The sequence below is a fragment of the Apodemus sylvaticus genome, chromosome 1, assembly GCF_947179515.1.
Source record: "Apodemus sylvaticus chromosome 1, mApoSyl1.1, whole genome shotgun sequence".
NCBI classification, from domain to species: domain Eukaryota; kingdom Metazoa; phylum Chordata; class Mammalia; order Rodentia; family Muridae; genus Apodemus; species Apodemus sylvaticus.
The window spans coordinates 194,089,105-194,115,078 of NC_067472.1; the positions used below are offsets into that span (position 1 = coordinate 194,089,105).

The 25,974-nt window shown below is 36.4% G+C and overlaps 1 pseudogene; it reads right to left on the reverse strand.

The window, feature by feature from the left end:
- Positions 1-23,958, reverse strand: part of LOC127683404 (sulfotransferase 2A1-like) — a 41,464-nt pseudogene extending 17,506 nt beyond the window's left edge.
- Positions 23,959-25,974: the final 2,016 nt, after the last annotated feature.

Consider the following 25,974-nt stretch of genomic DNA (forward strand, 5'->3'; position numbering starts at 1 on the left):
CATACTAAGTGAGGTAACCCAGACTCAAAAGGTGAATCATGGTATGCACTCACTAATAAGTGGTTATTAACCTAGAAAACTGGAATACCGAAAACATAATCCACACATTAAATGAGGTACAAGAAGAAAGGTGGAGTGGCCCCTGGTTCTGGAAAGACTCAGTGAAGCAGTATTCGGTAAAACCAGAACGGGCAATTGGGAAGGGGTGGGTGGGAGGACAGGGGAAGAGAAGGGGGCTTACGGGACTTTCGGGGAGTGCGGGAGCTAGAAAAGGGGAAATCATTTGAAATGTAAATAAATTATATCGAATAAAAAAATTTAAAAAAAATTACCAAAAGAAAAAAAAAAAAAAAAGAACTGAACTGAGTTGGGATTTTGATGGGGATTATGTTGAATATGTAGACTGCTTTTGGCAATATGACCATTTTAACTATATTAATCCTACCAATCCATGAGCATGGAAGATTTTTTTTTCCATTTTCTGAGGTCTTCTTCCATTTCCTTCTTCAGAGATCTGAAGTTCTTGTCCTACAGGTCTTTCACTTGTTTGGTTAGAATCACCCCAAAATACTTTATGCTGTTTGTGGTCATTGTAGAGGGTGTCATTTCCCTAATTTTTTCTCAGTCTGCTTATCATTTGAGTATAGAAAAGCTACTGATTTGCTTGAGTTGATTATGTAAGCAGCCATTTTGCTGATGTTGTTTATCTGCTGTAGGCGTTCTCTGGTAGTTTTTTGGGTCACTTAAGTATACACCTAGTGATAGTTTGACTTCCTCCTTTCCAATTTGTATCACTTTGACCTCCTTATGCTTATGTTGTCTAATTCTCTATCTAGGACTTCTACACCTAGTGATAGTTTGACTTCCTCCTTTCCAATTTGTATCACTTTGACCTCCTTATGCTTATGTTGTCTAATTCTCTATCTAGGACTTCAAAAACTATATTGAGTAGATATAAATAGAGGGAGCAGCCTTGTCTAGTCCCTGATTTTAGTGGGATTGCTTCAAGTTTCTCTCCATTTAGTTTGATGTTGGCTACCGGTTTGCTCTATATTGCTTTTACTGTGTTTATATATGGGCCTTGAATTCCTGTTTTTTCCATGACTTTTAGCATGAAAGGATGCTGAATTTTGTCAAATGCTTCTTCAGCATCTAATGAAATGATCATGTGGTTTTTTTTTTCTTTGAGTTTGTTTATGTAGTGGATAGCATTGATGGATTTCCGTATATTGAAACATTCCTGCATCCCTGGGATGAAGCCTACTTGATAACGGGGGAATGATCGTTTTGATGTTTTCTTGGATTCGGTGTGCAAGAATTTTATTGAGTATTTTTGCATCAATATTCATAAGCGATATTGGCCTGAAAATTTCTTTCTTTGTTGGATCTTTTTGTGGTTTTGGTATCAGCATAATTGTGGCTTCATTGAATGAGTTGGGTAGTGTTCCTTCTGTTTCTATTTGGTGGAATAGTTTGAAGAGTATTGGTGTTAAGTCTTCTTTGAATGTCTGATAGAATTCTGCACTAAAACTATCTGGTCTTGTGCTTTGCTTTTTTTTTTTTTTTTTTTTTTTTTGGTTAGAAGGCTTTCTATGACCCCTTCTATTTCTTTGGGGGTTATAGGTCTGAATAGATGATCTATTTGATCCTGATTTAATTTTGGTATTTGGTATCTGTTTAAGAAATTGTCCATTTCCTCCAGATTCTCCAGTTGTGTTGAGTACAGGCTTTTGTAGAAGGATCTGATAATTTTTTGAATTTCCTCAGTTTCTGTTGTTATATCTCCCTTTTCATTTCTAATTTTGTTAATTTGGATACTGTCTCTGGTCCCTTTGGTGAGTGTGTCTAAGGGTTTATCTATCTTGTTGTTTTTCTCAAAGAACCAGATCCTGGTTTTGATGATTCTTTGTATGGTTCTCTTCATTTCTACTTGATTGATTTCAGCCCTGAGTTTGATGATTTCCTGCCTTCTTCTGCTCCTGGGTGAATTAGCTTCTTTTTGTTCCAGGGCTTTAGTTGTACAGTTAAGCTTCAGTGTATGCTCTCTCCAATTTCTTTTTGGAGGCACTCAAAGGTATGAGTTTTTCTCTTAGCACTGCTTTCATTGTGTACCATAAATTTAGGTATGTTGTACCTTCATTTTTGTTAAATTCTAAAAGTCTTTGATTTCTTTCTTTATTTCTTCCTTGACCAAGGTATCTTTGAGTAGAGTATTGTTCAGTTTCCATGTGTATGTTGGATTTCTGTTGTCTTTGTTGTTATTAAAGACCACTTTTACTCCATAGTGTAGATAGATAGGAGGCATGGGATTATTTTGATCTTCTTATATTTGTTGAGGTCTGTTTTGTGACCAAACCATATGAATGATTTTTGAGAATGTATCCTGAGGTGCTGGGAAAAAGGTATATTCTTTTGCTTTGGGATGAAAAGTTCTCTATATATCTCTTAAATATAATTGGTCCAAAGCTTCAATTAGTTTCACTATCTCCCTGTTTAGTTTCTGTTTTCCTGATCAGTCCTTTGAGGAGAGTGGGGTGTTGAAGTCACACACAATTATTGTGTTAGGTGCAATGTGTGGTTTGAGCTTTAGTTAAGTTTCTTTTATGAATGAGGTTGCCCTTGCATTTGGAGCATGGATGTTCAGGATTGAGAGATCTTTTTTTTTTTTTTTATTCGATATAATTTATTTACATTTCAAATGATTTCCCCTTTTCTAGCCCCCCCCCACTCCCTGATAGTCCCGTAAGCCCCCTTCTCTTCCCCTGTCCTCCCTCCCACCCCTTCCCACTTCCCCGTTCTGGTTTTGCCGAATACTGTTTCACTGAGTCTTTCCAGAACCAGGGGCCACTCCTCCTTTCTTCTTGTATCTCATTTGATGTGTGGATTATGTTTTGGCTATTCCAGTTTTCTAGGTTAATAACCACTTATTAGTGAGTGCATACCACGATTCACCTTTTGAGTCTGGGTTACCTCACTTAGTATGATGTTCTCTAGCTCCATCCATTTGCCTAAGAGTTTCATGAAATCATTGTTTCTAATGGCTGAATAGTACTCCATTGTGTAGATATACCACATTTTTTGCATCCACTCTTCTGTTGAGGGATACCTGGGTTCTTTCCAGCATCTGGCAATTATAAATAGGGCTGCTATGAACATAGTAGAGCATGTATCCTTATTACATGGTGGGGAATCCTCTGGATATATGCCCAGGAGTGGTATAGCAGGATCTTCTGGAAGTGAGGTGCCCAGTTTTCGGAGGAACCGCTAGACTGATTTCCAGAGTGGTTGTACCAATTTGCAACCCCACCAGCAGTGGAGGAGTGTTCCTCTTTCTCCACACCCTCTCCAACACCTGCTGTCTCCTGAATTTTTAATCTTAGCCATTCTGACTGGTGTAAGATGAAATCTTAGGGTTGTTTTGATTTGCATTTCCCTAATGACTAATGAAGTTGAGCATTTTTTAAGATGCTTCTCTGCCATCCGAAGTTCTTCAGGTGAGAATTCTTTGTTTAACTCTGTACCCCATTTTTTAATAGGGTTGTTTGGTTTTCTGGAGTCTAACTTCTTGAGTTCTTTATATATATTGCATATTAGCCCTCTATCTGATGTAGGATTGGTGAAGATCTTTTCCCAATTTGTTGGTTGCCCACCTGTCCTCTTGATGGTGTCCTTTGCCTTACAGAAACTCTGTAACCTTATGAGGTCCCATTTGGAGCATGGATGTTCAGGATTGAGAGATCTTCTTGGTGGATTTTTCCTTTAACCAGCAAGAAATGACCTTCCATGTCTCTTTTGATGACATTAGGTTGAAAGTCAATTTTATCTGATATTAGAATGGGAACTCGGGCTTGTTTCCTGAGACCATTTGCTTGTAGACTGTCTTCCAGCCTTTTACTCTAAGGTAGTTTTTGTCCTTGACACTGAGGTTTGTTTCCTGTATGCAGCAAAATGTAGGGTCCTGATTACATATGCAGTCTGTTAATCTATGTCTTTTTATTGGGGAATTGAATCTATTGATCCTAAGAGATATTAAGGAGTAGTGATTATTGCTTCCTATTATTTTTGATGTTGATTTTTTACTCGTATGGTTATCTTCCTTTGGGTTTGATGAAAGAAGGTTATTATCCTGCTTTTTCCAAGGTATAGTTTCTGTCCTTGTATTGGTGTTTTCCCCCTATTATCCTTTGTAGGGCTGGGTTTGCGGAAAGATATTGTGTAAATTTGGTTTTGTCATGGAATATCTTAGTTTCACTATCTATAGTGATTGAAAGTTTCATTGTGTATAGTAATCTTGGCTGGCATTTGTGTTCTCTTAGAATCTGCATGAGCTCTGCCTAGGATATTCTAGCTTTCATCGTCTCTGGCGAGAATTTTGGTGTAATTCTGATAGGTCTTCCTTTTATGTTACTTGGCATTTTTCTCTTACTGCCTTTAGTATTCTTTCTTTGTTTAATACATTTGGGGTTTTGATTATTATGTGATGGGAGGTATTTCTATTCTGGTCCTCTCTGTTTGGAGTTCTTTAGGCTTCTTGTATATTCATGGGCATCTCTTTCTTTAGGTTAGGGAAGTTTTCTTCCATAATTTTTTTGAAGAAATTTGCTGGCCCTTTAAGTTGTAAATCTTCACTCTCATTAATGCCTATAATCCTTAGGCTTGGCTTTCTCATTGTGTCCTGGATTTCCTGGATGTTTTGGGTTACAAGCTTTTTGCATTTTGCATTTTCTTTGACTGTTGAGTCAATGGTTTCTATGGTATCTTCGGCATCTGAGATTCTTTCTTCTATCTCTTGTATTCTGTTGTTGATATTTGCATCTAAGGCCCCTGATTTCTTCCCAAGATTTTCTATCTCTAAAGTTGTCTTCCTTTGTGATTTCTTAGCTGTTTCTATTTCTGTTTTTAGATCCTGGATGTTTTTGCTCAATTCCTTCACGTGCTTGTTTGTGTTTTCCTGTAATTCTTTGAGAGATTTTTGTGTTTCCTCTTTCATGATTTCTGCCTGTTGATCAAATTTCTCCTGTATTTCTTTAAGTGATTTTTGCATTTTCTCCTTACTGGCTACTATCTTTTCCCCATATTCTCCTGAATTTCTTCAAGTTATTTTTGTGTTTCCCTTGTAAGGGCTTCTAGCTTTTGATCATTTTTCTCCTGATTTTCTTTAAGAGATTTGTTTATGTCCTTCATGTTTTCCTCTAACAGCATTATGATCTGTGATTTTAAATCCAACTCTTGTTTATGTGGTGAGTGGGGGTATCCAGGACTTGCTGTTGTTGGAGAATTCAGTTCAGATGCTGCCATAATGCCTTGGTTTCTGTTAGTAAAATTCCTATGTTTACCTTTAGCCATCTAGTTCTCACTGGTGTTAGATGGTCTTATTGTCAATGGCTGGTGCTTCCACCTCCTGTGGACCTTTAAGGCTATTCGCTTGACAATGGATGACTGGGTTTCCTCTGGCCCAGATTGCTGATGTGCTGCTTTCCTCTTTTCAGCCATTGGAACCCTACTGAGTCTTGCCCCAAGCGATGTTATAGTTGGGTTGTTTCAGCAAACCAGATGCTCCCCCGGCTGCTCTGTCATGGAGCTAAGATAGTCATGGAGAGTCACTCCCTCTGCTGATCCCCATGTAGGACACAGGCTGACTGATAGACAAACCACCTATGTACTCAGATCCTGTGTGCAGGCAGAGCCCTGGCAGTTTGTGCCCCCAGAGATCTTAACCGCTGGATATCTCAGTATCTGGTGCTGCTTTTCTGCCCTGGCAGGCATGGAAGATGGCAGCGGGGAGTCACCCCTTCTGTTGATGTCCATAGGACACAGGCTCCACAGCAGGCAGGCTGGCAGATGAACTGCCTATGTGCTCAGGTCCTGGATAAAGGCAGACCCCTGGTGGTTTGTGCCACCAGAGATCTTAAACTCAGGGTATCTTAGTACCTGGAGCTGCTTTTCTGCCTAGGCAGTCAGGGAAGATGTCAGTGGGGAGTCACCCCCTCTGCTGATCTCCATGTAGGCCCCATGGCAGGCCTGCAGGCAGATGAACTGCCTATGTGCTCATGTCCTGGGCACAGGCAATCTCCTGGTGGTTTATGCACCCAGAGCTCTTAAACTCAGGATATCTCAGTACCTGGTGCTGATTTTCTGTCCTGGCAGGCAGGGAAGATGGTGGCAGGGAGTCACTCCCTGTTTTCTAAATTCTATTGCATTTGTTTCAGTGTGTCTCCAACAGAACTTTTGCTTGTTAGTGTCCATAGAACTTCTCTATTTTACAAGCCATGACATTCTGTGGCTTTTCCTTACAGCCTTTTATGTACACATACTGTTTGCCTCCGGCAAATTCTAATTCATTACAAGAAATTCACCAATATACTTCTCTACTTAAGTAAGACAATAAGTTCCAGTACTGATTACTTTATATTCACACAGGCTAGATGGAGTCCAGGAGTTTGAAGTCATCTATAACCAGTAATGTTTCTTCTAGAGGCTTCAATCATTCATTTTTAGATGACCACGCTCCTGTGGTGATGAGATTTTGTTCCCAAATAAAAGTCTAAATTTTTAATGAGGATAGTAGGAGTACTTTATTAAATGCAATCTACTAACCCCTGTAAATACTTATCTCTATTTAAACTTCCGATTCCTTTACATTTTTAGGATCTTACCTTCAGACACTAAGGAAGAGGAGGACTGAAGTCTAATGATGACATATTAAAATTATTGGGAAAGAAAAACCTTTAAATCTCTACAATCTATATCTATACCCAAGTTCCTTACTTAACCTGAAAGACCTAACTTCAGATTCATTCATTCTTCAACACTGAAGCCCATCTCACCTCTTATTCCATAATTAGGAGTAAGTGAGACTCTAGTCGTGATTCAGTGTGGCAAAGTTACTCCCTAACTTCACAGCTACAAAATCATACACATAAATTTCTCCAAGCATAAAGTATTGACACATGCATGTAAAGGATTGCTATAAACCTTTAGGGAAGAGAATTCAGAATAAATAAAGCAGCCATAAGCCTGCAGCAGTGCAAATGTTGGTTGGCAAATACCATCTAATTTGAATCCTGGAGAATATTTGTCTTAGTTCTTATTGGGCTTATTCCTGGCTTGCTTTGACACAACAATCTTGTCCTGTTTAACATCTTTTCCAGAAGTTAGTGGAAGTGATTTCTTTGTTTACCAAAGTTGATATATCTGTGATCTGATATGTTAAATATTTTTTAGAGTTGATGTCTATGATATAGGGAACCTTACAAAAGCCTCATAGAAATATGTCTATTTTCTCATTTTCCATTAAAGGTGTTGGGCATGACCATCTGTAATCCCAAGATTACCTTCCAGAACAAATCAATATTTCAGAATTCTTTAAGTCCACATCATTACCATGGAAAATTTCCCCTGTAAGTTTTGTGAAAAACCAATGAATGCTGAGCAATGACTGCAGATATATTCCCATTGGCAGACCCCCTCTACATGATCAGACATATTCTAAAATTCTTTACCTTTCCGAAAGATCTGCAAACAATTTGTCATCATACCATTTGCAATGATATTAAAATCACACATCTTGTTTTCTTTCATGGCTTGGAAGGAGCTGTACTTGATGATCAGATCCATCTCATCTGGCTCTAGTTTCTTTCCTAGGAACTCACAGATCTTTTCTATGGTTCCCCTGATGTCCTAAAACAAGAGAAAATAAAAAAGGAGAGCAATAAGCAGAGAGCTCTGGGAAATATATGTAGGAAAGGAAACTGTGGATGGGTGAGGAAAAAATGGTTTCAAGAGATGAGAAAGCATTGAATGAAGTTGAGGAAAGAATCAGGCCATGGGCAGAGGGCAGGAGACATATGCAGCATCTGTGTACTGACTTGGCTTTCAACATGACTGATCTTTGGTCCTAATAAAACAGAAGGTAACATTTCTTTGGGATAGAGAGAATATTAGTAGTTGAGTTTAATATAACTGAGGATCTCCTCAAACTTGCTTTGAAGTTGGTTGATATTTCTGAACCTTATATCTTATTCTTTTTGGTACTATGTTTACTGCTGGGTGCCAATACATCTCTGAATTTCAATGAGATGATGTTTCATGAGACTAGTTCTCATGATGGAGCAATGACTGGCAGAATGAAAATTGTTATGGAGAGCATACTTAACTTTATTTTGAAGAGATCAGAAAAAAAAATTCGGCTTTGCTACCTAAGTGTTGGAATATTCCACCTGGAATGGGATGTTTAAGGAAACCCAAGAAATACTTCTAAACAGCTATCAATGTAAAAGAAGGCAATGTACATAAAGAACTTGATAGGGGTTAATGCTTACACCAAATAATATTGCTTCCTCTGGGTAATGGAGACTAATACAGTCTTACAATTTCATAAAATTGTTCCTAAAAGTTGTTACTCAGGAATACATCTGATAGATTTTGTTTGGTTTTGAGCTATATATCATGTTGTAACTCATATGGCCATCAAAATCACAGTCCTCCTGCCTCAGATACACAGTGTGTAGTACCATAACTGACTTTATTGCAAAATATAGTCATAAGAAATTGGAATCTTATACTGAATATTTTCCTTTGAGTATTAGATCTTCTACTGAGGCCATAAAGGTATTATTAGTTTAAACTTTTATTACATATTTTTATTACAGATTTGTTTAATATTTCATGTGAAGGTGAACCATGATAATCAATGAAAAAGTGTGTAGACTGGATGGAAATGAGATTTTTGAGAAATTAGACTAGATTGCAACAGAGTCAGTTGCATAAATTTTTTTTCTGGAAAACCATATTTCACAATGAAAAAGTAACCAAAAAGTCATCAGGTCCTACTACAAAAGCCTATACTCAACAAAAGTGGAAAACCTAGAAGAAATGGACAATTTCCTAGACTGATACCAGATACCAAAATTAAGTCAGGATCAGATAAATGATTGAAACAATCCCATACTCTAAAGATATAGAACCAGTCATTAATAATCTCCCAACCAAAAAAAAATCCCAGGACCAGATGGGTTCTATGCAGAGCTCTATTAGACATTCAAAGAAGATTTAATACCAATACTCTTCAAACTATTCCATAAAACAGAAACAGATAGAATACTTCCAAATTTGTTTTACGAAGCTACAATTACTCTGATACCTAAACCACACAAAGGCCCAACAGTGAAAGAGAATTTCAGAGCACTTTCCCATATAAATATCAATGCAAAAATACTCAATAAAAGTCTTGTCAACTGAATCAAAAAGCACATCAAAATGATCATCCGACAGGATAAAGTAGGCTTCATCCCAGGGATGCAGGCATGGTTCAATATATGGAAAACCATCAATGTAGTCCATTATATAAATAAACTCAAAGGAAAAAAACGACATGAACATTTCATTAGATGCTTGTCAAATGCATTTGGCAAAATCCAACATCTCTTCATTATAAAATTCTTAGAAATATCAGGACTTCAAAGCCCATACCTAAACATAGTAAAAGCAATATACAACAAACAAGTAGCCAACATCAAACTAAATGGAGAGAAGCTTGAAGTAATTCCACTGTAATAAGGAACTAGACAAGGCTGTTCACTCTCTCTCTACCTGTTCGAAATACTCCTGAAGTCCCAGCCAGAGTGATTTGAAACCAAAAGGAGTTTGAATGGATTCAAATTGGAAAGGAAGAAGTCAGAGTATTACTATTTGCAGATGATAGGACAGCATAACTAAGTGACCACAAAAATTCCACCAGAGAACCTATAAAACTGAAAAACATTTTCACCAAAGTGGTTGGATATAAAATTAACTCAAACAAATCAGTAGTCTTCCTATATGCAAAGGATAAGGAGGCTGAGAAAGAAATTAAGGAAATGACACCCTTTACAATAGCCACAAATAATATAAAATACCTTGGTGTGACACTAACCAAGCAAGTGAAAAATCTGTAAGGAAGGAACTTCAAGTCTCTGGGTGGTGTGTGTGTGTGTGGGGGGGCGTGCCTTTAATCCCAGCACTTGGCAGGCAGAGGGAGGCAGATTTTTGAGTTCAAGGCCAGCCTGGTCTACAGAGTGAGTTCTAGGACAGCTAGTGCTGCACAGAGAAACCCTGTCTCAAAAAAAACTGAAAAGAAATGAAGAAAGAAAGAAAGAAAGAAAGAAAGAAAGAAAGAAAGAAAGAAAGAAACAAAGAAAGAAACAAAGAAAGAAACAAAGAAAGAAAGAAAGAAAAGCATGTTTTAACTGGGTGTGGCAGTACACAACTGTAATCCCAGCACTTGGGAGGCAGAGGCACGTGGATTTCTGAGTTCGAGGCCAGCCTGGTCTACAAAGTGAGGTCCAGAACAGCCAGGACTACACAGAGAAATCCTGTCTCAAAAAAAAAAAAAAAAAAAAAAAAAAAAAAAAAGAACTTCACCTCTCTGAAGAAAGAAATTAAAGATGATCTCAGAAGATGAAAAGATCTTCCATGCTCATGGATTGTCAGGGTTAATATAGTAAAAACTTGCAATCTTGCCTAAAGCAATATACAGATTCAATGCAATCCCCATCAAAATTCCAATTCAATTCTTCATAGAATTAGAAAGAGCAATTTTCAAATTTGCCTGGAATAACAAAAATAACCCAGGATAGTGAAACCTATTCTCAAAAATGAAAGAGCTTCTGGCTGAATCACATCCCTGACCTCAAGCTCTACTACAGATCAGTAGTGATTAAAATTTTATGGTATCAGTACGGAAGTCAGGCAGGCAGATCAATGGAATAGAATTGAAGACCCAGAAATGAACCCACACACCTACAGTCACTTGATCTTTGACAAAGGAACTAAAACCATCCAGTGGAGAAAAGACAGCATTTTCACCAAATGGTCCTGGGTCAACTGGCAGTCAACATATAGAAGGATTCATATTGATCCATTCTTATCTTACTGTACAAAGTTCTAGTCCAAGTGGATCAGGGAACTCCACCTAAAACCAGGTACACTGAATCTAATAGAAGAGAAAGTGGGGAAGAAACTGGAACACATGGGCACAGGGAAAAATTTCCTGAAAATAACACCAATAACTTATGCTCTAAGAATAAAAATTGACAAATAGGACTTCATAAAATTGCAAAGCTTCTGTAAGGCAAAGGACAATGTCAGTAGGACAAAATGGCAACCAACATATTGGGATAAGATTGTTACCAATCCTACATCTGAGAGAGGGCTAATACCCAGTATATACAATGAACTCAAGAAGTTAGACTCCAGAGTACCAAATAACCCTATTAAAAATGGGAACAGAACTAAACAAAGAACTGAAGAATACCAGACGGCTGAGAATCACGTGAAGAAATATTTAACATCCTTAATCATCAGGGAAATGCAAATCAAAACAACCCTGAAATCCTACCTCACACTAGTCAGTATGACCAGGAGTGAAAACTCAGGGACAGCAAATGCTGGAGAGAATGTTTAGAAAGAGAAACACTCCTCCATTGCTGGTGGTATTGCTTGCAAGCTGGTAAAACCACTGTGGAAATCAGTTTGGCAGTTCCTCAAAATGTTGGACATTGTGCTACCTGAGGACCCATCTATACAACTCCTGGGCATATACCCTGAAGATGGTCCAACATGCGATAAGGACACATGCTCCACTATGTTCACAGAAGCCTTATTTATAATAGCCAGAGTTGGAAATAACCCAGATGTCCCTCAACAGAGGAATGGATACAGAAAATGTGGTACATTTACACCATGGCGTACTATTCAGCTATTAAAAACAATGAATTCATGAAATACTTAGGCAAATAGATGGAGCTAGAAAATGTCATCCTGAGTGAGGTAACACATTGACAAAAGAGCACACATGGTGTGTAATCACTGATAAGTGGATATTAGACCAAAAGCTCATAATACCCAAGATACAACTCACAGATCACAGGAATCTCAAGATGAAGGAAGACCAAAGTGTGGATACTTTTATTCTTATTGGAAAGTGGATCAACATACCCATGGCTCACAGCCAACAAATAGAGTGAGAATTGGGTCGCCAATGGAGCAGCTAGAGAGAGGACCCAAGGAACTGGAGAGTTTTGCAGCCCTGCAGGAGGAAATATAATATGTACCAACCAGTGCCTCCAGAGCTCCCAAGGACTAAACCACAAACCAAAGAGGGCCCCACGGCTCCAGGTACATATGTAGCAAAAGATGACCTTTTCAGACATCAATGAGAAGAAAGGCCATTGGTTTTGTGAGGATTTGATTCCCCAGAAAAGGGGAATGTAAGTGAGGAAATTGGGGAGGGGGAAGGTTGAGCAGGGGGAGGGGGGATGAGATAGGTGGTTTTCAGTGGTGTTATGTGGAAGGGGGTTAACATTTGAAATGTAAATAAAGTAAATATTTAATAAAAACAGTAAAAAATGAAAAAGTAAAAGATTTTACAATAAGTAAAGGAGCATGATTGCTTGTTTTATTTGTCAATTAGGCACAATTATAGACTCATCAAACTGGAAGGAGTCTCAGTTGGTTATACCTCTATGAGATCAAGCTGTAACACATTTTACCAATTAATGATACTTTGAGGAGTGCCTAGCCCATGGTGGGTGGTGCCATGATTTGTTAGTCATTGGTTCTATAGGAAAACAGGCTGAGCATGCCTGGAGAAGTAAGCCAGTAAGCTGTACCTTTCCATGGACTCTGCATCAGTTCCCATTTCTTGGGTTCCAACTCTGCCTGAGTTCTTGTCCTGAATTTACCACATAGCTTAAGAACAGTAATAATATCTTAAAATAGTTTATATGAAAACAATAGAGGTCCTTAAAGAGAAAATTTATAAATTTTATAAAAACATCTATGAATACACAGAAGACACTTAAGAACAACCCCATTCAAGACATGAAATTGAAATAAAATCAAGAAAACTCAAGCTGAAGGAATATGCTAATAAAAATGTAGACACTTGAACAGGATCCTGAAAGGTGAGATTCCCAACAAAATTCAAAGCATAGAAGGCAAACTCTCAGCCATCAATGACAACAAAGAGCAATTGGATACAGTAGACAAGGAAAATGTTAAATTTAAAACCTGTCACAAGACATCCAGGAAATTTGGTATATTTCTATGAATAATAGAATCAGAGAAAGAATAACTACTTATGTGAAATATTTTTAACTTAATTATAAGAAAATATTTTTAACAAAATCATGCAAGAAAACTTTTCAAACATAAAGAAGGTGATACCTATCAAAGTACAAGAAGCATACAGAACACCAAATAGATTAGATAAGAAAAGAATTTTTCCTCAGTACATCATCAGCATCAGCATCATCAGCATCATCATCAAAAACCACAGATAACAAATAATTGATGGATAGGAAAGGGGCAGAAAGGGAGGATCACATGGAGAAGGAAAAGTGAAAGGAATGGAGGAAGGAAATTCGGGAAGAGACAGCTAAAATTAAGGGACATTTGATGGATAGTACGGAAACCTACTGAATCATTCTGAAATATTTAAGGCCATCTAAATATCCAAATTATGAAGAGATGCCACTTATCTCTTGGCCCTAAAGGAAGCTTCAAGTACTGACATTGATCTACATTCAATTGAGTCCTTTGTCCCAGAGGTTATGTGGAAAATCCTAAGCAACACAGGCTGCTACCAAGACTATAGGTTACTTTCCACAAACTGTCAACAAGGCCTCATTACTAAAGACAACATCTACAGAAATCATTGAATAAGGAGATGTTGGGCTGGTGCTATCAAACAACTGTCACCCATTACATTCATGCCGGTTTGTTAAAGGAAGATACTATGCATGTTATCAAAAGAGAAAAGTAAACATCAAACAAGCCATAAATCCTCTGATCTACAATGGCGTCATACCTCTAAGACATGCTAGAACAATAGTGGCAACAAGCTTGTGATAGTAACTCACCAGTAACTGATTTTTCTTAAGGATCACTCTCTGAGATGGAACTCAGACCTAACATTTTTTTTTGTGACCAGAGACTGGATAGCCTATGGACTCAGGATGAATCAAAATAAAACTGGTCTAAAAAATTAATGAAAAATACTCCTAAAGATATTCTACTATACAGAAGTTAGTAATATGTTTAGATACCATCAGAGAAACTTTCTACCTCAGCACTTGGAAACAAATAGAGAGACTCACAACTATGAAAAACACAAAATGAGAGATCTTTGAACAATCACCCCTAAATGGAATATCTCCATCAAATATTTCCATTTAGATGTCAGGTAACTCTCCATAATAAAAGGCAGAGAGAGTGCAAGGGCCAAAGTAGAGGGAGGACACCAAGAAAACAGGGTCCTTCACATCATTGCTAGAAAACTCTTAAGTACTCACAGTACTAGATCAGAATGTACAGTGTACAATACCAGATTCACCAGTATTCTCTATATCTATACCTATACCTATATCTATATCTACATCTATGTCTATATCTATCTACATCATCTATATCTATATGTAGTACAAACACACATACATACACATATACATATATGCATATATTATAATATATGTATATAATATAATATATAATTATATATTACCACTTCCAGTTTAATCTGTTTATTGCAATACTGAATGTACAAACATTTGGGTTTCTGATTGGTGTGACTTATCTTGGGCTTCTTTTCTTCTGTTGGTTTGTCTTGTCCAACTTTGTAATGATAGTTCTGTGTTATTTTATGATATCATACTTGGTTATATTAAAAAGGAATATCTGAATGAATGAAAATCTAGACACTAGGGTAAAGGATAACATCTGTACTGTCGATAACACATGGAGAGAGAGCAAGAGACAGACAGAGACAGAAAGACAGAGACAGAGACAGAGGTAGAGAGAGAATCAGTTTTCATCAATAAAGTGATACACTAAGTACATCAACCACTCCAAGGCAGTACTCATAATTAAAGGGCAGCTGACTATTAGATTACACATGTTTGGTTTTTTTTTTTTTTTTGGTTGTTTGCTTGCTTTTGTTCATGTTTGAGTGTGTTTGCACACATTTAATTTGGTTATAATTTTGTGGGTTTTTCTTTTGGGGTATTGTTTATTTTGTTTTCCTGATTTGGTGGGTGCTGTTTTATTGAATTTTTCTCTGTTTCTGGAAAAAGAACTTGAGGGTGGGTTGATAAGGATGGGGGAAAATTTGGAAAACATATTAATATTGTAGAGTATTATAAAATGTATTTAAACTTAAAATGTATTAAATTATAAAAATATAATAATCAAAAAAAAAACAAATCTAAATCACACAAAAAAATTATAAGTGCCAGTAACGTTCCACATCACAAGAGTCTGTTTTAATAAGGTATAAAAAGTGGCTGTAAGACTGCTTTTCCTACTCAATTAAATTTTTCAACAGTTCTAAAAAAGTGCTAGCATTTTTCATGATAGAGTGTATGTTCAATCCAATTTTCTTCCTCACTTAAAAGTACAACTAACATCTTTAACTATGATATGTAAATAATGCTAATTTTTTACCTACAACTTCCCAACCATTTACACTTTTGAGCTGCTGATCAAATGAGAATATTTGTGCTTATATAATTGGTATTATTGTTATGTGTCTATAATTATAAGGAGTATCTTTAATTAAATAAAAATAAGTTACAAAAATCAACTTAAAATTATTTTTATTGGTCTTTTGAAACAATGTCTTTTGTAGCAACAGCTAGCATCTAAATCACCACACAAACAATTATGACCTTGAATCACTGAGTCTTTGTCAATCTTCCACTCCTAGGAATAGAGCCATGAGACATTGTGTCCAGAACTACTTTTCAGATATCATTTTCTTTAAAAATAATAATAACCTTCAGTGGGGAATTTCAGTACATATGAATTTTTCAATTATCAGATAAATATATGGCATATCAATATTTAGACACATCTTATTTAATGTTTAAAAATATAAAATATTCTCTAAAAGAATTTTGAAATTTTCAGTGTATGTAGACTACCCTGCTTTGCTGCAAGTACTGAAGAGCAGAGGACACTATCCTACCTGACTGGCTTTACTATGGATATGCCTGGCCAGATCCAAATATTGCTCAGTCCTGTGAATGTCACTCAAGCACTTGTGCTTTCAAAGGATTCTCTGATGGTTTTCATACTTTTGTCCCTTTTCTCAATGGTCAAATGGGGATGAAAGACAGTTTACCACAACAGTAGAAGGACACTGCTTCATACATTCCTTACTAACCACTTTGTTATCAGATTTATTATTAATTTCCTTCTCAGAATTATATCAGGTTAACTCTAACTCAGGGCAAACTAAGGTAAAGTTAAAGAGAGAGGGAGGGAAGGAAGGAAGGAAGGAAGGAAGGAAGGAAGGAAGGAAGGAAGGAAGGAAGGAAGGAAGGAAAGAAAGAAAGAAGGGAGGGAGAATGATGTACAAGAACCTGGGGATAGATACACTAATACAAATAAATAAATAAATAAATAAATAAATAAATAAATAAATAAATATCAAGGGTATACTTGTATTTTCACATTTATTGACTGTTCTGAACCAAACACTGACATGGTAGATAGAATGAGGAGACTGAAAAGTGTGGAGAGATACATGAGGTGAGTTTGTAAGAGGCTGTGTGATTGTAAGAAAGATGATTACCTTTTTCAAGTCATTATAGCATAATAAAAGGAAGTTTTTCTCTTCTCTCATGGACAACCATCCACGGATGTGCTCAAACCATGATCCATATGGAACTGAGTGGAAAGAGGAGGAAAGTGTTGATTACAAAGCATGAAAGAAGAGTCCGCTTGATTTCTTTTCTTTTTTAACAACTGGCAGCTTTATGAAAAAAATCAAACCAGTCTCTATTTACAACATTAAATGTGGCATTTCGTGCACACAGAGAGGAGTGGAGAAAGCTGATAAAATTAAGTTCATTTGTAAACTCATCTTCTCATAGACTTACTTACCCCTGATTCCATGGAGGAACATCTTCCTGAGAAGTTGCAATGTCAAAGCTAAGTGGTCCCATAACTCTTGGAGGATGCAAGATCTCATATCTAAAAACTATCTATTCTATGAAAGAGATCTTTGAATATGCTTTAGAAACAAACTCATAATGACTTTTCATTATACCTATCCCTATATTTTAGTGCCTCTCTCACCCATTAACAGAAAACTTTATCTTGGCAGTAAATAGTGATTAATAATGGGATACACAACTGTTAAAGGTAGAAACAAATCTTTGCATATGTTGTTGAGGATGTGGAGAAAGAAGAACATTCCTTCATTGCTGGTGGGGTTGCAAGCTGGTACAACCACACTGGAAATGAGTGTGGCAGCTCCACAAAAAGTTGGACAAAGGACCTGAGGACCCAGCTATACTAATCCTAGGCATGTACCAAAAAGGTATTTCAACATATAACAAGGACACATGCTCCCCTTTGTTCATAGCAGCTTTAATTATAAGAGGCAGAATCTGGAAACAACCCAGATATCTCTCAACAGAGGAATGGATACAGAAAATGTGGTACATTTACACAAGGGAGTACTACTCAGCTTTTCAAATCAATGACTTCAAGAAATTTATGGGGAGATGGATGGAACTAGAAATTATCATCCTGATTGAGTTAACCCAGTCACAAAAGAACACACATGGTATGTACTCATTAATAAATGGATATTGGGGGGGGAAGCTCAGAATATCCAGGATATAACTTACAGACCATATGAAGCTCAAGAAGGAAGGCCAAAGTATGGATGCTTCTGTCCTACTTATAATTATAGTATGCAAGCAAACCCATGGAGCTTAAACAAGTCACAATTTAACGATAAATGGTTTTTTGGACAAATCAAGAAAAAATAGTCCTAAAAATCAAATGAAACTACAACATCTTTTAATTTGTAGGATGCAATGAAAACAGTGCTAATAGAGATGTTGTAAGCTCAAAAGACCTACATTGAGAAATCAAAGGTATTTTTAATTCATTAATTGTTCAGCTTAGGCTTTGGAAAAAGAGCAGGTCAAACACCAAAATCTATGGCTGGAAAGAAATCGCTAATGTTGATTAGTGGAATGAAAACTGTAGATGCAGGGAAACAAATATAACAAGTCATTGAAACAGAGTTGGTTCTTTCAAAGTGTAAATAATATTGACAAAATGTTAGATTAACCAACCAAAAGGAGTGCATTTTAAAACTAATATGGTAAAACATGAAAAGTGAGACTGTATAACAAGGATCAGTAAAATGCAGAAAATTATCAAACATTACCTTTAAAAATATTTCACTGAAGTGTAATATCTAAAATAGAAAAAGAATGAATTTCTGTACAGATTTTTAAAAAAACATATAGAAATGAAACCAAATGACAATTTCAAATTTAAAAGGTAGGTACAGAGATAAGGATCAAAGTTAGAAGCAATCACTGTTCTTCTTAGGGATCAGGATTCAATTTCATGTTGCCACATAGTAGCTCACAATGTCCTCTTCCACCAGATGAAAATTAAACAAACACAGATAAAGTGTAAGCAGGAACAAAAAGATAAAATGGGAAAAGAAAAGTAATACAAATAAGAAAGAGAGAAATCAAAGTACCTTTATTTTCCATAATTATACTAGAAGGTAAACCTTTCCCTATTCACAGACAGGGAGAATTAATTTTATGCAAATGGCCATGCTTTCAAAAGAAATATACATTTTAAATGAAATACAATCCAAAAATTTAGTGATACTATCCATAAAAATAAAAAATAAATCTTAAAATTCCTACAGAATGATTAGATATAAACAGCAAAATGAAATCCTGTACAATTAACTGCAATGCTGAGGGATCATTTCAGAAAAGTGAGGGAGAAATGTTCGATCTTGGAAAGAAAGACAGAAGATCTGCAAAATGCTGACATGTTGATAGGGCAGAACAAATGGATTCATGATCACAACGCAACTGAAACATTTTTCAATGGGATTGCACAAGTCTGTTCCATCAAATAATGAATCATGGCTTGAGAATGATACCAATGGAATACCATATGCCCCTCTTCAGTCAGAATTCTGAAGTATTCTGGGTGGAAAGAACTCACTGTCATCATCTGTGTTCCCGCTGAGATGGCTACTGGGTTCAAAGGGTAGTTAAAAAGACTGTACTAAACAAGGCTAAATTAAATGAAATGAGTGAAAACTAAAGAGACATAAATATTTTAAAGGAGAACTACAAAGAATGGGGGTTAATGAAAATGAGAGGTATATTAGAGAGGGTAAATGGTTTTAATAATCAAGATGTAAATTATATATATATATATATATATATATATATATATATATATATATATATATATACACATATATATATAATTTCCAAAAAACAAGTCAATAACAAATTTATATGAAAACACCAAACACCCAGAAAATAAAATCAAACTTGCAAAACACTGTAGCTTATTTCAAGTTATACTATAGACACAGAATACTAAAAATCAGCATTGCACAAATAAAAAAATATGGACATGTAGATTAATAGAATAGCCAAGTGGTGGTGGTGCACGACTGTAATCCCAGCACTCTCAGAGGCAGAGGCAGGCAAATTTCTGAGTTCGAGGCCAGCCTGGCCTACGGAGTGAATTCCAGGACATCCAGGGCTATACAGAGAAACCCTATCTTTAAACCCCACCACCAAGAAAACGATTAATATAATAGAAAACCAAAACATAACTTCATATAAATGAGGACATGTGATTTTTGACAGAATGCCAAGAATAGACTGGAGAAAAGACAGATTCTTCAGTACATGATGCTTTGGTAAATGGATATCTACTAGTAGAATGAATCTTGACCTTAATCCTTCATTCTGCATGTGCACATGAGTTCACTTGCACACACACACACACACACACACACACACACACACGCACCACAACACAAATTCACATCAATCCCAAGGGTATCAAGAAACTCTATAGAAAACCTGAAACTCTAAAACTGCTAGAAAAAAGAAGAGGATGTTCACTTTGTGACGGCATAGAGAGGTAAGGTAAGACCTTCCTGAAAGTGATTAATTTCATTCTGAAAATGAGGCCAATACCAACAAATTGGACCTCATAAAGTTATAAGACTTATGTCCACCAAAAGAATGTAAAAGTGCAGCCTACATGATGAGAAAACACTTTTTGACAATTGTATGCTCCCAAACAATGGCCTCATAATATCCCAGATGAATTTAAAATTTAACCTTTAAAAAATAAACAACTGGAGTAAAGTCGTGTCTATGGAACTCAGTACTGTTGAAAGGCAATTGCCTCATACACATTTGAAAAACTTTCCAAATCATTATCCATTAGGGAAACAGAAATAAAAGATTACCCCTGTCAAAATAGCCATTGTCAAGAAAAAAAGTGAAGTATGGGGAAAAGAGACGAAAATCTAAATACAATGAAATGAGAAAGGAGTATTGGGAGGGACTATAGTATCAGGAAACTATGAGTAATCTCCTCAACACAAGCATTAACTAGAGAGAAGAAATTGGAAGTGACTTAAGGAATTAGTGTCTCATAGTTAATATTCAATCATATACTTCCCTCAGCAAGCCTGTGCCTCTTAAATGCTCCAAAATTAAGCCATCAACTGAGAAACACATGTTCAAATGCTGGAGTCTATTTGAGGCATTCATCATTCAAACCACTGCAAACGGTAATATCTACAATAATACTCAGAAGAGTAGATACTCTAAATTCTCCCAGCGTCATTTATCATGGAGCAAGCTATGGCTCTTCCATGTTATTTGGTGTGTGACAACAGGAAAGCTTCACAGTTATGTTCAAAACACTGAAGAGTCCCACAAACTGGTTGAATGTAGAGGAATAATATGGAGCCAAATGAAGACGACAGAAGATACTAAAATTCTATTCATGAAGTAAATTCAGATTAAAAAATACAGGAAATTGAAGGATTGAGCCCCAGAATCAAATGAACAGAGTATGGAAATAGATGTGTGTAGTCCTAGAACTAAGGAGGCATGTGCCTGAGGCAAAGACCTTCAAAGTCATGTCTAGGTATATAGAGAGTCCAAGAGTAGCCTAGGGTGTATAGTTCACCTTGTCTTTAGAAACATGTCTCTGAACCTAACCCAACTCAAATATTTTACAATACACTCACCATTTCCTTTAAGGAACCATTCAAAATAAGTTTCCATTGACCTTGGATTCTTCATAAGGTTTGTCTTACTCCAGAAAAAATAACCAGATACAAGAACATCCCTGGGATTTCTGAAGAGATAGATAATCTTAAAAGGAAAAACATATAAATGAAGGTCAATACAATCATTCTTCACATTTTAGTTGCCACAATTGACAAGCAATGTCTATCAAATATCCATGAAGTTTCTAAAAACATGTATATATTTTATCTGGACAAAATGCATACATAAGTGCAAGAAATCCATAGTCAGAATCTTTTCTTATAATTTTATTTACAGAAATGAAGTAGCACAATGACTAAGGTAATGAATACTGTTTTTTAAAAAAAAGACTGAGTCAACAGGTGTAAAGAGCAGTATCTCAGTATCTTATTATGTGACAGAATCACCACTGTAAAAGAAAATCTCACCTAAAAAGAGTGAGACATACTTTGCTAAATCTATCTGAAAAATGACGAACTTATTGATTCAGTTAACTATAACTGCCAAATATAGCTCTCAATAAAATCATGACAGCTTAATGTCAGTGTGTCTTTGTACAGCGGCGAATACCAGCAACTTTATGCAGCTATGAACTACTGACAATGGAAGAAAAAGACTACCCTTGGGGAAAGTATAATAACTCGTTACCCAGTAACAGATTGCCAGTCCTGAAAACATGCATACATGTAATGTTGTAAAGACTGAGCAGGTTGTACTTAAGTATTTGTGAAAATATATACTGATACAGAACAATGATAGATAGATAGATAGATAGATAGATAGATAGATAGATAGATAGATAGATAGATGGATAGATAAATAGATAGATGTAAAAGTTAATGAAAAGAGGAAGAATAAATTTGAAAGACATAAAGAGTATATGGTTGCACTGGGAGGGAGTAAGAGGAAGAAGAAAATGATGTATGTCATTTGAATTTCAGGGAATAAAAGAAATAAATTTAACATAATCACTTTTAATAAAAGGAAATTTATATTTTTGGTAATGCTCTTTATGAATTACTTTTGAACTCACCTTTTTAGACTACAATTTCTTCTGTCTAGATCTTATCATATTCAGATAAAATGCATGCATGTAGGTGAATAGTCACAACTTTATTGTGATGTTTTCGAATACGATTATTTTTCCTATTTTTCTATGTTATTTAATCATAAACTATTTTTATATTCCACAGTGGAAGAACATCAAGAAAAACATCTTGCTAACAAGGATATATGACAGATCACAATATGAATATCTCAGATCACTTCAGGAGGTCCTCTATCAAAGGCATTGAAGATTCCTGTGGATACTATTTTTAAAATACAGCTAGATATAGAAAGACACAGTGCATACAAATGAGCCATGTCGAAGAATTTCCATGATTATAGGATTGATTCCTTATCAGGCTGCTTCCCCTATAAGCCAGGGCCCCTTTGAAGATTCACCCACATGCCATGTGATATGTGTAGAATCTTGATTGGCAAATAAAGTTTGATGACAATAATACAATAATACCACATGACACTAGAGGTTGAACTCTGCTTACATTATGCATGCAGTTTCTGAATGTTCTCATGTGATATTTCACTTTTTCTCAGCTTCTCAGAACCACTGTGTGGTGATATAAATGCTAGTACTCTAACATTCTGAGCAGGGGACAAATCAGCAACACCTAGTGCATGAGAATCTCAGGCTTTCTCCCATAATTTATACAATCAGAGCAAAATTTAGAAGACCTCAAGGGCCAGTCAGGATGCCTAATCTCGAAGAGAATTTGAACAAATTTTTCTTAAGCATTGGACACTGACCTTGGTTTTGGAACTAAAGAGAGATTTGTGGAAAAGATAGATGGGAAGGTGGGAGGTCATGAGTCGTGGTCCTTCCTTATTAATTAATTTGGAGTATCCTTCTTCAGTCTCTAACCAGGGTGAGCGGTCCCAGATGTGCACAGATTGGATCCACTTGGGATCTCCCTTGGTCTGAATCAAGCAAACAATCTCAATCAGCCAGTTTGTTCCTAAACAAGAAGGAAGAGTGAGTGACAGTTACTTCAGCAGTATATGTGAAAAGGTATCAAGTGGAATGCATGCCAATACAATTTCCAGTGCTGCTGTTTTCAAGCACAGAGACCAGTGGTATTCACTATATCAACATGGGATAGTTAACACACTTAAGTACAATGTATATTCATCCATGACATTTCCACTTAGTCTTATAAATTCTTTTCCTGCATTCCCACTGCCCTTAATTTCCCATGTGCTTTCGATGTGAGAAACCTTATACTTACTCAACAATTTCTGTTTCTGCCACTCTGCAAACACTCCTCTCACAAACATTCATAATGATTATCTTATTTCTTGAGTTTTCAGACATTTTACACTACCTGACACTGTCCTCTCCTCCCATATTCTCATGTCCATGCCTTTATCTCTTTTATTTTTTCTGTTATTCTCTTAATTTTCTATCTTTCTGTCTCTTCTGCCCACAGAGACAGATCAATGACAAAGTCTGCTTTAAGATCTACTGTCATTGCTCTGGTGCCTTAGCTAATCAGCTGTGTCATAATCAGCAGATTATGTTAGAGATATTTCTCTAAATTGAAATGGTCTCTTGAACAAATTTCCCTTTCAAAAGCACCCAAATGATACAGTATCAAAGCCTTCCCCATAGAATTCAGTATCATTCTCACTGAGGAGCCTTACCTGACTTAGGATAAGAGAGTATGACAGTATCTTCTCTCATAACAAAACTATGACGAATCTTGCCAATGATTTCTGTGTTATATCCTATGGCAGGAAAAGGCATTCCTTCAAACCAAACGAAGTCTGACATTGTGAAGAACTCTTTGTAGGTTCTACTCCAGCTTGGGCAGCTCTGCAGCTTGAGGCAAATGATGAGAGGAAAAGTTTATGATGCAGGCAAAAAAATTTTAACATCCCACAGTTTGTTGTGAAACTACTTACTGATAGGAAGAAATAGGTGTGGTGACCTAGAATCAAAGGTTCTCTTAAGCAATTGTGAATTTATTGAGAGATCATGGTACAACATTTTAAGGCAGAGTTCCTGACCTGAACTAAAATCTCAATTGCAAGTACTATGACATAAAAATGGGGTTTAATTTAAAATGATTTTAAGTGTAATTTAACTTTCTGAATGGTTTCAAATGTGCAGTAAAATTATAGATATTGGCATAGATTGGATCAAAAATGTTGACATGTGCAATTCATTTTTGCACGAAATTATTATTATTATTATTATCATCATCATCATCATCATCATCATTATTTACAATCAAGTCATTGCCCTCCCTCCTGGTTCCCAGTTCCACAATTGCTCGTCCAATTTCTCCTCCCTCCTGTCTCCAAGAGGATACTTCCCCAACACCAGACCTGCCCCCTCCCTGGAGAATCAAGTCTCACGGGGATTAGACACATCTTTTCATACTGAAGCCAGGCCAGGCAGTCCTCTGTTATATATGTGCCAGGGGCCTTAGACCACCTCTTGTATGGTGCTTGAAAGGTGGCTGAGTTTCTGGGAGCTCCCAGGGTCCAGGTTAGTTGAGACTGTTGGTCTTCTTATGGGGTCACCCTCCTCTTTGGCTGCTTACAGTCATTGCCTTATTCAACCATAGGAGACTCAACTTCAGTCCAATTGTTTTCTCTAAGTATCTGCATCTGTCTCAATCAACTGTTGTGTGATCCTCTCAGAGGAAAGTCAGGCTAGTCTCCTATCATGTCTTGACTGAGCATGGTAGTAGACTTCACTGTGTCTGTTTGTTCTTTCTGGAAAGATTTGTCTCTCATTGACACACAGGCATTTTCTTTGTCCAGGGGCTAGTTTGTCATAATTGAAGCAATTCCATTTGGAGGTTATTGATGATCATCATTATCACTGTAGTGGAAAGGATGTGCCATCAGAAGGAGAAATGTCTCATAGTCAAAGGATATTTTAATAATGAAAGGATTTTAAATGCCATATTCTGTGGATCTCTGAAGTTTTTAAATGCAATTTATCTATCTATCTATCTATCTATCTATATATATATATATATATATATATATAGCCAAATATTGTTTATTCTTAACTATTTACTGTTTAAATAACCTTGAAAGAATTTTCTAGTAATTCGCTAAGCTAGTATCTAATATAGCCATGTGTTCAACTATTAATTTGTATTTCTTTTTTTCTGTTGTCTCCTGAACATGGAGTAATTTTATTGGATATTTTCTTTATTTATATTTCCTTTTTCCACACACCAAAGAACCCTATCCAATCCCCCTCCCTCTACTTCTATGAGAGTGTTCCCTCACCCACCCACCCACTCCCATTGCCCTGCCATTCCCCTACACTAGGACATCAAGCCTTCACAGTACCAAGGACCTTTTCTCCCACTGATGCACAAGGTCATTCTCTACTACATGTGCAGCTGGAGCCATGGGTTCCTCCATATGTACTCCTTGTTTGGTGGCTTGGTCCCTGGGAGCTCTGGGGGCATCTGTTTAGTTGATATTATTGTTCTTCCTGTGCATGAGATCCCACATGAAAATCAACTTAGCAATTTCTCACAAGATTGGAAATTCTTGTACATTAAGAAGCTATATACCACTCCTGAGAAAATAGCCAAAAGATGCTCAAACATCCCACAAGGATGTTTACTCAACTATGTTCTTATCAGCTTTATTCACAATATACAGAAACTGGAAACAACCTAGGTATTTCTCAACTGTAGAATGAATATAGAAAATGTGGTAAATCTACCAGTGGAGTACTATTTAGACTTAAAAACAAACATATCCTGAATTTCACAGTCAAATGGATGAAACTAGAGACTGTTATCCTGAGTGGGGT